A 12759-nucleotide genomic window follows, 5' to 3' on the forward strand; every position below is an offset into this window, starting at 1 on the left:
TCAATGGGCACGAGTTCTACTGTTTGTGGGACGAGCTAATGTTTTTCTGTTTATATTATATTTTATGTTACAATTATTAGCAAAATAAATAAATAAATAGATAAATAGATAAATAAATAAATAAATAAATAAATAAATAAATAAATAAATAAGTAAATAAATACGTCAGCGGAATAAAAAGTAAAGAAGGAAGAAAAAGAAAAATACAGATAACACAATAATTGGAACGTTATATTTTCTCTCTAAACAATTATTTTAATTGATTTTTTTTAATAAGGAGCATTAGCAAAGACCTGGTAGTTAATACAGCGTCGTTGAATAACCAACTATAAAACAGTCGACCAATCCAAGAGGGCCGGGTTCGATTTTCGGTGAGGTGTGAGTAGAATTTTTTGTGGACAAAGCAAACGTTGCAGAGAATCTTTTGTGTACTCCCGTTTCCCTCTTTCATTCCACCAACACTCATCTTCCTTCTTATTTCATCTACTAGAACTAGGTTGGGATTATGTCTGGAAGTAATGCGGGTTACCGACGACTGATGTAGATTCTAAGGGCCGTATTCATGGACATTCTTAGCGCGGGCTTCCGGTGATTAATCAGCGAACTAATGTTTTTCGTATTCATAAACCAGTGTTAGCGATATGATATGATATGATATGATATGATATGATATGATATGATATGATATGATATGATATGATATGATATGATATGATATGATATGATATGATATGAATTCTGTATTAGTAACCAGTCGATAGCCAGGGGTAGTTTAGCACGCTCGTAGCACGGGCTAGCGACGCGTCTATGAATAACACCCTAAGAGACTGAGGCTCAGCGCTTGATCGGATAAAAGTCTGTCGAGTGGCAATGAAGGAAATCTTTAAATATTTATCTGATTTTAATAACATAATTGACCTATATATAATACATTGCTCCATCGATACAGGAGAAAGCCAATGTTTTCTGCTTAGATATAACACGCGGAGCAAGTCCCCTGCTGTCGGGAAGCAGTATGTTTACGTGGAACATGAAAATCAAGGAATATTATGGGCAGTAAAAAATTGATCATACGAGGACAGGTATTTAAGAGTTCTTAATTGATTGTAAAAAGTGCATCTGATGCAACGTTAATACGAATTAATTATATTTTCCAGAATACATCTATCTATAAAATACAATAATAAATAAATAAATGAATAAATAAATAAATAAATAAATAAATAAATAAATAAAGTATATAAGTAAATAAATTATAAAATATTTAAATATTTAAGTAAAAAATAAAAAAGTAGGCTAAACAAAATACAAAATAAATAAATGAATAAATAGGTAAATAAATAAATTTAGTCTCCGGCAATGTCCATAATATTTGCGCCGTTTTCAAGGCGTTGAATAATATTTACTTTGTCAGAAATACTCAGACGTGCACGTGTTTGTGACATGACGCCTTATCGGTATGCGGGGTCTTGGATTCGCGTCACAACAGACCATGTTGTACTGTTTTACTACTTTATTTAGACTCAAACACATTCTACTAAATCGGCGGAGCAGTTTATGAGAGTTTCCATTTAAAATGCTAAGAGTATGGCTTTTCAGGAACATGATATAAAGACAGTGAAAAATGGAACTGAAATATTTCATTAATGAACAAGTACGAACCTTTAGAATAGTTAGGCAGCTTGAAAAATTATGCAAGGAAAGAGTAAATGGAAGTACGAGTGCGAAATTACATGCTACAGAATAAATGGCATGATCAGGAGAAGTTTGAAGAATTCATTAATAAAGACGTTATCTTGAGAACACATGACATTATTATTAGTAAACCTACACTCATGTATGGCAGCGAATAATACAAAAGAGGAAGAGAGAAGAATAAAATCAGCCCACATGAGACGTCTATACTGCTATTAGGGCTGAGAAGGTAAGGTTATGTAAGGATTGAAACAAGAACAATAATAATAATAATAATAATAATAATAATAATAATAATAATAATAAAGACAAAACATTACAGACAAACTAAAAATTACAGACAAAAATTGAAAGAACACACTGATTGGATGTGTGGTAGTAGACTGTCATAATTATCCTAGGTAAAGTTAGTAAAAGTAACAAAGAGGTTGCAAGACCATGCCTGCTTTGGAACTGGAAAATAAAATAGCCAACCCTTGATAGGGAAGAAAAAGAAGAAAACGAAGACTTGTGACTCATGGGAAATAAGTCTTGTGTATTGATAAAAAAATAGTACATTATGCAACGAGCCTATAATGATAGTAATTAAGAATCGAATATGGATATTTATGAAACGAGCGCAAGCGAGTTTCATAATTTTCACACGAGCTTCTTAATTAGCATTATAGGCGAGTTTCATACAACTTTTTATGCTCGACCATATTTCTAACTTGAAATTACCGGTATTCAGATGTATACATTTTATTTGTAACTGACAAGATCGGAAGTGACCTTGTTCTAGGTCGTGAATTGTGAGATGTGCGCAGACGCGAAAGTATTGATTTTATCCGAGGAACAATAATGTCATTGACCTTGACGTAGTCCCGTTAAACTTGATAATATTATAATATTATAACCTTGATTATTGAATTCGACATTGAAAAACGAGATGATAAATTGAATTTATTTCAATATTATTTACAATTAACGCTAATTATTATAGTAACAGAACATAACCTCCTGCACAGTATTGGATTTCCAGCCTCCGTGACTTTTCGCTAATTCTCTTTCGATTGCATATCCGAGAATAATCGATACTTGCGGTTTTATAACGGTCCAAAGCTGACTTGTCATTGGCTGAACACATGTAAGCTGAGTTATCATTGGATGAAGACCTGTACTTTAATGAGTAGGTGTACTTTAATGACATGCATTAAAGGACTGCTACCAGATGTATAATTAGTACATTTCGGCATGGTCGAGCATAAACACTATTTACTGTGTTGATATCATCGAATATACCCGATACATCTACATAATAATAATAATAATAATAATAATAATAATAATAATAATAATAATAATAATAATAATAATAATTTTATTTTCACTTATTTTATTTATTCTATTGCTAGTAAGTTTGAAATGAATACAAGTTAATACAATGTAAGATAAACTAGCCCATTCCTGAATGAGTAAAACTCGTGCTCAGGAGGGGATTCCAATACAGTCAAAAATAAAATTAAAATTGAGAGTGAATACAGGTTAAAAAGTGTTTAATATGTTTAAACCCAAACTATAAATCCAATACAATTTTTTTTATTATTTTATTAATTTGGAGAGGATTCGTGGTTAAAATAATATTAGAATGAAATTTGTTTAATAATCTGGAACCTTGACTCGTGCTATGATAAAAAGCTGCATTGGTTTTACATTTAGGTTCAGACAAACGCAGAGAATTCTTATTTTTAGTTCTATATTTATGTATATACCTTTCAAAGTTATTAAGATTTCTGTGAAAATATTTTAATAAAATAAAATAATAATTTTTTAATGTTGAAAACTTTGAAATGTTTAAACAACAAGAATTCAGTTGAGTAATCTTTTTGCTTTTTGAAACAAATTTTTAATATTTTTTTCTATAGTAAAATTAACGAATATAGGTTGGATATATAAGTTCCACCCCAACCTATAATGCCATACATAAATATAGATTGAAATAATGCTAAATAAATTATACGTAATATTGACAAAATATTTCTTAGAACAACAAGGTAATATGTTTAGGTAATTTATTACAAATATAATGAATACGATTAATCCATTTTAAATTATTATCAAGAATTATACCTAAGTATTTAACCTCCTTAAAAACCTCCTTTAACCTCCTTAATAATAATAATAATAATAATAATAATAATAATAATAATAATAATAATAATAATAATAATAATAATAATGAACTGCTCCAATTGTAGAGTGTCATTATTAACTTGAAATCAGATATTCTTTGTTTTATTGAGAGAGCAGTGAATTGTTCCTGTATTTCCTGCGAACCACTGAAAAATTAATTTCATCTTTGAGCTATGGAAAGCGATACGTATGTATTTCGTTATAATTAATGTGAAACGTAAATGAAACACTGAAAGCATAAATTAAAACCAGGGGAACGCTTTAAAAATTCTATTAAGAGAACGTCAAGATACGACGCACTATCTGGCATGTCATTTCACACTGTCAGGCCCAGTGTACAATGGTTATTAATTTCTTTAAGAAAATGTTGTTAACTCGGGACTCATGAATCATTTCGTTCATGGTGAAATGCGTTTCACGTCACTGCGGTTATTGAGTGCACACGCTTCTCAACAGTGGAGACTGACCCCCGATTTCATAGAAATGCTATCAGATTTGTGGCAAACAAAATTGTTTGGATAAATTTTCTCCAAATACTCAGGTTTTTCATAGAAAGTCTCATTCTGAAACTTCTCTGTTGTCATTAGTTGCACGTGACGGCAACATGCCGACAAAAATGCATTTAGTTTTAAAACATCGCAATTATTGTATTTGATACATCAAGATTACACAAATTCCACAATTTGGGACATCTGGCCGACATCTTCGGCTAACCACTAGGATCTAGAGTACAAAGTAGAGGTTAAATTAAAAATATAATATGATTGCGGAGAGAATACGGAACAATGATAAATTTAAAAATAAAGTACAATTTGGTTTCGGAGAAACATGAAAGTACATTGAAGAGTAATGAAATGAAATAAAAAAAAGGTATTACGTAGTGTTATTCAAGTGATGTGTAAAATGGATAATGAATCTCTCAATACTATTAGACAAATTTTGTTAATGTCCTCATTAGAAAATTTAAGAGGAAGAATGGTTTTGTATAAATGCAAGATTTGTGAAAACCCTAATTTTTAGAAAATCAATATGTATAGTGAACTTTAATGAACTGGTAAAAAAGGTAAAGGTATCCCCGTAACATGCCATGAAGGCACTTGGGGGGCATGGAGGTAGAGCCCCATGCTTTCCATGACCTCGGCACTAGAATGAGGTGGTGTGGTCGGCACCACGCTCTGACCGCCTTTTACCCCCGGGAAAGACCCGGTACTCAATTTTATAGAAGGCTGAGTAATGAACTGGTAATTATGAAATAATCTTTAATAAAGCGTATATTTTAATGAAAGCAGTATTGTATGTGCATTTATCTTACCTTTGAAAATGACACTATCTGATATTTCTAAGAAGTTTTTTGTATGCAATATTCGAAGTGTAATATGCTGCTGAATTGCTGAAAGTTAAACTTGACTGATATGGCAACATTAAATGAAGAGGCTATTCTCTTCTTCACAACTATCGTGACGAAATCCGCAGAATGTACACATGTCAGTCATATTTCCAAGGGAAGATATAAAAATATGCAGTTGTATCTAGTACGGTAGGTAATACTATCCCTTTCTCTCCTGCTTTTGTCCCTTAAACCACTGACAATAACTTTCCCATGTCCTGACCTCGTGTTAACTTACTCGCAATATTTATGTTTATTATTTGAGAAAGAATAAGAACTAATCGACAAATTCTATTTCAAGCAGAAACAAAAAATTCAGTTAGATGATTATAAAGTTTACCATCAGGAGAACATACCTAATTATTCCGATTTAGAAACTATTTTGTTTGTTTAGTCAACTGTCCGAAGACAGGTCTGAACCTTACAAGTGATACCAAAAAGGCACCACTTATGGGGCAAATGGGCCAGGAAATATTAATTATTAATAACCGTATGTCAGCTCTTAGTCTTCTCACTGTCCCTCTCTAAGTGTCGTAGTCTTTCTTTAGACTAAGATGGTCTAGACCAGACGTGCTCAGGTCGGGCATTCTGTACTTTGAGCACCCGGGCACTGGGTAGACGGGAGCTGGAAACCTGTTGCAACGTAAACAGACAGTGTCGCGGCTTTCAAGCGTAACTTAACCAAGAAGTAACATTGCAGGCGGTTTACTTATTTAGTTACCCGGTTACCGGTACTTTTTTCTTTTTTTTTTTCTTTCATTTTTTTTCTTTCTTCATTTATTTATTCCTTTATTTATTTCCTATTTTTTTTTTCTTTCTTTCTTTCTTTCTTTAATTAGGGGAGAGTCGGGTATTATCGGACATCGGGTAGTATCGGACAGTGCGTTTCATTCATCTACCACCATACGGTAGTACCTGAATGACATGGTTACGTTTCTCTATGCGACATCACAGAAACGTAACCATGTCAATCAGGTACTATCATCGTGTGGTAGATGAAAGAAACTCACTGTCCGATATTACCCGATGTCCGATACTACCCGACTCTCCCCTATTTATATAATTTTTACTTATTTATTTACTTATGTGTTTATTTATTTATTATTATTTTTCTATCTTTCTTTAATTATTTACTTCTTTTCTTTCTAGATTTCTTTCTTTCTTTCTTTCTTTCTTTCTTTCTTTCTTTCTTTCTTTCTTTCTTTCTTTCTTTCTTTCTTTCTTTCTTATTTAATCTGGTAGAGATAAGGTCATTAGGTCTTCCTTTCTCCTCCTGCAGGGGATTACAACTATAATATCAAGAATACAAATTGTAATTAAAATTACAATTAATATTAAATTTACAGTTACAATAAAATTGAAGAACTAAAACATTACCCGATTAATAAAGACTTGAAATTTATTGGATAATTTAAGAAAAAAGAAAGTATTAGTTACTGAAGTACAAATTAAACGTAGAATGATATTATATAGGGATGAATTGACTGCAGATTGAAGTATTTTATGCTATAAAAGGATAACTATTTATAAAGAGAGCAGAACAAGTACCGGCACTGGATATATACATATGTGTATGTATGTGTGTGTGTATATATATATATATATATATATATATATATATATATATATATATATATATATATATCGTTGAGCTACATTACAACACCAGGCATACTCAAAATATAATAATACTATTGGAAATGAGCATATGCAACTAATAGAATTGTTAAAGCAATTCTGTCGTCAATGAGGTAAGCTGTTTTAGGAAAGTAAATTATTGTTTCAGACATTTCCCTGCTTTTTGCAAAACACAGAAAACGAAACATATAAGGAAATACATAAAGCAAACTCATATTACTGTAGCATTTCGTTGCCTAGATAATGTAAATATATCGCTTTGTAATTTGAAAAGACAAATTGAAATAAAGTAATTAAATATTGTTGTGGAAAACATAAAATGAAATGTATAGGGCCTAAAGCAAAACATTTTGGTTTTTAGGTAATGTAAATATATTATAAAAACAACTTTCTAATTTTGAGAAACATAATATTCAAATAAAGTGATAAAATATTCTTGTCACTCCACTAGGACAGTGGTTCTTCATACTTTTTGAGTCACGGACCCCTTCGGAAAGCTATAGACCTCTCCCTAGAAAAATGTAAAAAAATGAGAAATAAATCTAGATACACTTCTGCTGTTTACGTTAAAGTAATATATTGAATATATGTAAATTTTTATGTGATTTTCACGGACCTCCTGAAGCCTATCCAAGGACCTCCAAGGGTCCATGGACCTCAGGTTAAGAACACTTTCACTAGGAGATTAGCGACTGAGTAGCCGCCACTGAACTCCTTATCTGCCCGATGAATGCACACCTCTCGCAGGGCACGCCCGATTCCTGTCCACCGTGAGCACCTCTCCTCATGACATACTGGCATTCAAAATGAAATAACCCACAGAAACTGAAATTCTAACAATTTAACCAAATAGTTAAGATCGATTCTATTTTTTTTTTCTTTTATTTTCGATGGAAACATTTTTTCATAACTTCAAAAACAAATATATTTATCGTGGAAAGTTGAAGTTTTTTTTTTATTAATATTAGTAACTTGTAGAATTTTTCTGTGAATTTCATCAGGAAAATTGCACTAAGCATTCAATATGGAAACATATTATATCCAGTGAAAAAAAAAAATTAAGCGAATTCCTATTATACGAGGATCTCACGGGAGGAATGTAAAATATTTCAGGATAATGTCGTTTGGGTTACCTGAGACACCCTGTATAATATGTATCAAGGGACTGATGTAGACTATAATATGTACATATTAGGGACCTTGGACACAAGCAATTTTATTACTTGAATAAGAAGAATAATTAAATTTAGGTGTAAATTCAGAAAGTCCTTTTAACTATCCAAATATTACTATTTTAATGCATAGTAGACCTACTTTAATTTTTCCATATTTACATGTGCTATAACATGTAACGTAACTTTTGCCAGTTTTCGAAATTCTACATAATCCCCTGCTTAGAAATGTTTGCAAAAACAAATTTATTCGCAAAAAAAGTAGGTCTTATTATTTTAATAAATGTTCCAGCGTCTAGAGTTTTTCTATGAATTTCATTATCAAAATTGCACTAAACATTCAATTTTGAACATCTTGATGCACACATTATATGCAGGGAATTTATTTAAAAGAAATAATCGAGTGTCTTTTATGTATCTAAACTAATTTTATTCCATGCTTTGCAACATTACCAATGTAATGTGCAGTATCATATTATTATTTTTACGATGCTGTTGAATAAAATATCTAATTTAAGTTACCTCCTTAAACATCTTACGAATTGTATTTTTCAGTACAGCTTACATACACGCTTATGTATATGCAGGCGATATTCCCTTTAATGATAACTCCAAAGTTTCAGCGGTTTTATTACATGCGTTTAATTACAGTTGTGATCCACCAATTTCCAATTTTATTCCAGGAACAATTAGTTACCTCTTTCAGAAAACAATCACGCTGAATATTCAATAGGCACAAATGAAAATCAAACCCTCGCAGTTCAATAACCTCTCCTTTTAGTATAATAATTTTGTTCACATTGGTAAACAGAGAATGGAGAGTTTAAGTTTATTCTGTGATTATGTAATCTAAAATGATAATGTAGTAGCAAACCTATAAGGATAACCTTTACTGATATTGGTTTGAAGCTATGGACACTCCTTATTGCCTATGAAATGAAATTACTTGTATAATGAATCAACTGTTAAATAATAAGATTAATTGTCTTCTAGCCCACGGACTTTTCGTCTATAAACTCTCTTGCTTATGTGATCATTTTACTCATTACCATTTACGCTTATTGATAATCACGCCACAATTTTTTCGTCGATAAATGTTTGACCCACGGAAATGTTTGTCCAGTAATAAATTTTGCATAAGTTTGCTATGTAGCTAATTTATTTGTGTGAATGCATGGCAATGTAACACATTTACACAGAATACTAGCTTATAACAGAAATTTGTAATTCATTTACAAAGACAAATTTATTATATTGTATTAATAAAATTCATACATAAAAATCGAAATAATTTTGAATTGTATTCTCATAGTTATGAAATAAAAGGTATGAATTCTTTAACATTGTTTGAACCAAAATGCAACACTGCTGTAGTGTTTAATCATAGTAGTAATTTAAGCCCAAGAATATATAACAAATTTATATTTAAATATCTTAATCTTGTCAATTCTAATAGTTCTAGTAGCCTATTAAATTAAAAAAATTATGTATGGATTTTATGAAAACTGAAAAATTGCAAATTTAAATTTTTATACGAGTATTCTTATTGCGTAGTAGACATAAGACAAATTGTATTATATACTTCTTAATTTCAATTCAGGAATCCGCCCCTGAGCACGAGGTCTACTCTTTCAGGATCGGGCTGAAGTTTTTCTATATTATTATGGTGTACCAAAGTACATATGGTATTTCCGTGCAGATATTCTCGTCATCATATGATGAAATACGATGACGCAGAATATCTGCACGAAAATATCACATGTACTTCGGTACATCATAATAATATATCATATGCGAAAAATATTCACATAGTGATTATCCGTCGGATCCCGGCCACTTAGTCACTCATAACGAGTGTACCTCTGCACATGTGTGGACATTGTGCCAATGTCATACTGTACATCTATGAGGCAGTGCATGAGGGTAGGCCACTAGAGGGAACCCAAGAGATGGAACTTAAACTGGGAGGATTAAATCCGACATCGGGATGGGAATCCGGTGTGTTTCAGCACGTAGAGCTGAAAACCCGGGTTCAAATCCCGGTGCCGGAGAGAATTTTTCTCCGTTCCACTCATCTTTCATCATATAAAGTTTTTCTGTTTATATTATATTTTATTACAATTTTTAGCAAAATAAATAAATAAAATAAAATTTATGCGATGTTATGTAACACTTTCACACGAAATACTGATTTATGGTTCTTACTGCAAAATTTTTTTTTTCTGGCAAAGCCATCAAAATTTCCTTGTCATCTCCTACAGTGGCTAGTTTTGTCCTATATACAGCAACCGCAGCTTCTTCTTCTGCCCTCCGTTTAATATCGCACATAATATCTTGAGCAGTGATTGCGGCGGAGTTTGCTTCGTGAGTGTGTCTAATTTTCGTGGGATCCGATATGATAGTCACTTGCATAGGCACATCAAAGTTCGTAATACACGACCTCTTAAACGTCTCAGTAGCGTGCAGCGTGCAGCGCCAGTATTTGCGAGTTTTTTTATTGTTCGCATCATGGTAGTAGTACTGGTGTCCAGTGTGTTCAAGGATGTCTTTGCCTCTTGTAGTGACAGTATCCATTACCTTTTAATTTAGCAATTTCTACAGTAATTAAAGTATACGCTTACCAATTTTTCGCCAGAAAGTAACCAGGTAGTTGTGGAAACGTAACAATGTACACTCAGCATTGTCATGAGCGAAAAAAAATTCTGGTCGAAATATAAGTTATCTGTACATAGAGTCGGAATTCGAAAATTTTTATGGGCGAAATGTACATGGGCGGGAAATCGTGAGCAAGATTTCTATGGACAAAAAATAGTGGGCGTAAAATCCAGTGAGTGAAATTTCATGGGCGAAAAGATCTGAAAGGAATAATAATAATAATAATAATAATAATAATAATAATAATAATAATAATAATAATAATAATAATAAATAATGATAATTCCATGATAAGTTGGTTATTTCATCAAATTTTTAAAATTATGAGGCAAGGTGGTATTTTTATTTTAACCACTGTCTACATTATGTACAGCGCATGCACTATGTCCAGACACTCCCCCACTTTTCCTACAGAGCTGCGCACGAGATCAGATGAGTCTACTTACGAATTATAGGAGAATGGGTTTGATTTGCCTTGAACTCAGTAGACGCACGCCCGATCTCCCCTTCTATTCCTACCCCCTCTACAGAAACGTTGTTTGCGTACTGCACATCGCGAGTGTCTTGACAAAATGCATGAGCTGTACTTACTATTTACAAAGATATTTGGTGGGATAAGGTTTTTCTTATGAAAATGAGCTTCAGATTATCATCAATTATTGCTGCTTGATTTTTCATGCAAATTTCTGTGATTATGAGGTCAGTTTTGATGATGATGATGATGATGATGATGATGATGATATCATTGTACTGTATTATGATACAATTGATCATCGGTTTTGTACGTGTGTTTCAGCATTGGTAATTTTGGTTTTATCACTGTCGCTCAACTTTTATCTCGGTATTTCTCTATGAAATCTTTAACGTGTGATTTTAATTAGGTCATTGGTTTCGATTCCATTGAATAGTGTGCATTCCAGTGCATTAATGAATTATGGATGTGAACAATACCAATAACGTTGCGGTTTTATTATTACGGCACTTCAAGTATCAGCATCATAATTGCGGAGAGTTTGGACGAAGTTCAACACATTTCAAACACAATAAAACTTATTCATAGTATCGAAACGCCTGATTGGATGACTAATAGAAACCTACTTTGATTCTGTTAGTATGACATGCTGCGACTTAATGTATAAGGTGGAGACATCAGTATATTAGATTCCGTTACAGCTGATGATTGGATGATAATTGAAGCCCGCATTTTGTTTTAATGCTACATAGCCTATTTATGCATGAATAAAAGGCAAATGTTGACGAGATAATCATATTGGAATGTTGTCCATAAATTTTATTTTACATTTTTTTTTTACATATTTGGTACCTATGTTATTACATATTTCACACCATTTTTTTCTTGTTAGGAGGGAGGGAGAGAATATCTCACGCTCTACGACCTGAGGTCTATTGTATACCTCCCTGTATGGGTTGAGTTGCGTGTCCACTGATCCTCTACGCGCACCGACCTAACCACTTGACCCCCTCAACGACCGGTCCCTACAGCCAACAGTCCGTGTACCACTCTTGCTTCGACAACCAAAGGCTCCCTTAACGGTTCGAGGCGGAAGTCCTCCCCAGAGAAGGTCTGCCCCGAGTTCCGTTGCAGAAACTATCCATCATCACTTGAATACAATCCACGGAGGCCGGTCGAGAGAGCCAGCAGCTTCGGAGGGCCGCCTGTAGAGGGATCTGAAAACCAGAAGAAGTAACCGGATGATGAATGAAAGGATGATAGGGGAGGAAAGGAAGTGGCGAAGATGAGTGGGGTTCCAATCGCCTGATAAAGTTACCTGATTTTCATCCATAGGAGTGAAGGAAAAACACCGAAAAAACCTCACCCAGGCAACTCGTCTCGACCGGGGAACGAACTCAGGCCCGCTGGGTTCGGAGTTAGACTCGCTAACCCCTCAGCCACAACGGTGGACTATTTCAAACCATACTACATAATTTTACATATTTCAATATTATTGCAGAATATGTAGTAAATAATAATTTATAAATAAAATAATAATGTCTCTGTTTATTTTGCGCTTATATTGA

This window comes from Periplaneta americana, chromosome 13 (genome assembly GCF_040183065.1).
Source record: "Periplaneta americana isolate PAMFEO1 chromosome 13, P.americana_PAMFEO1_priV1, whole genome shotgun sequence".
Taxonomy (NCBI): Eukaryota; Metazoa; Arthropoda; class Insecta; order Blattodea; family Blattidae; genus Periplaneta; species Periplaneta americana.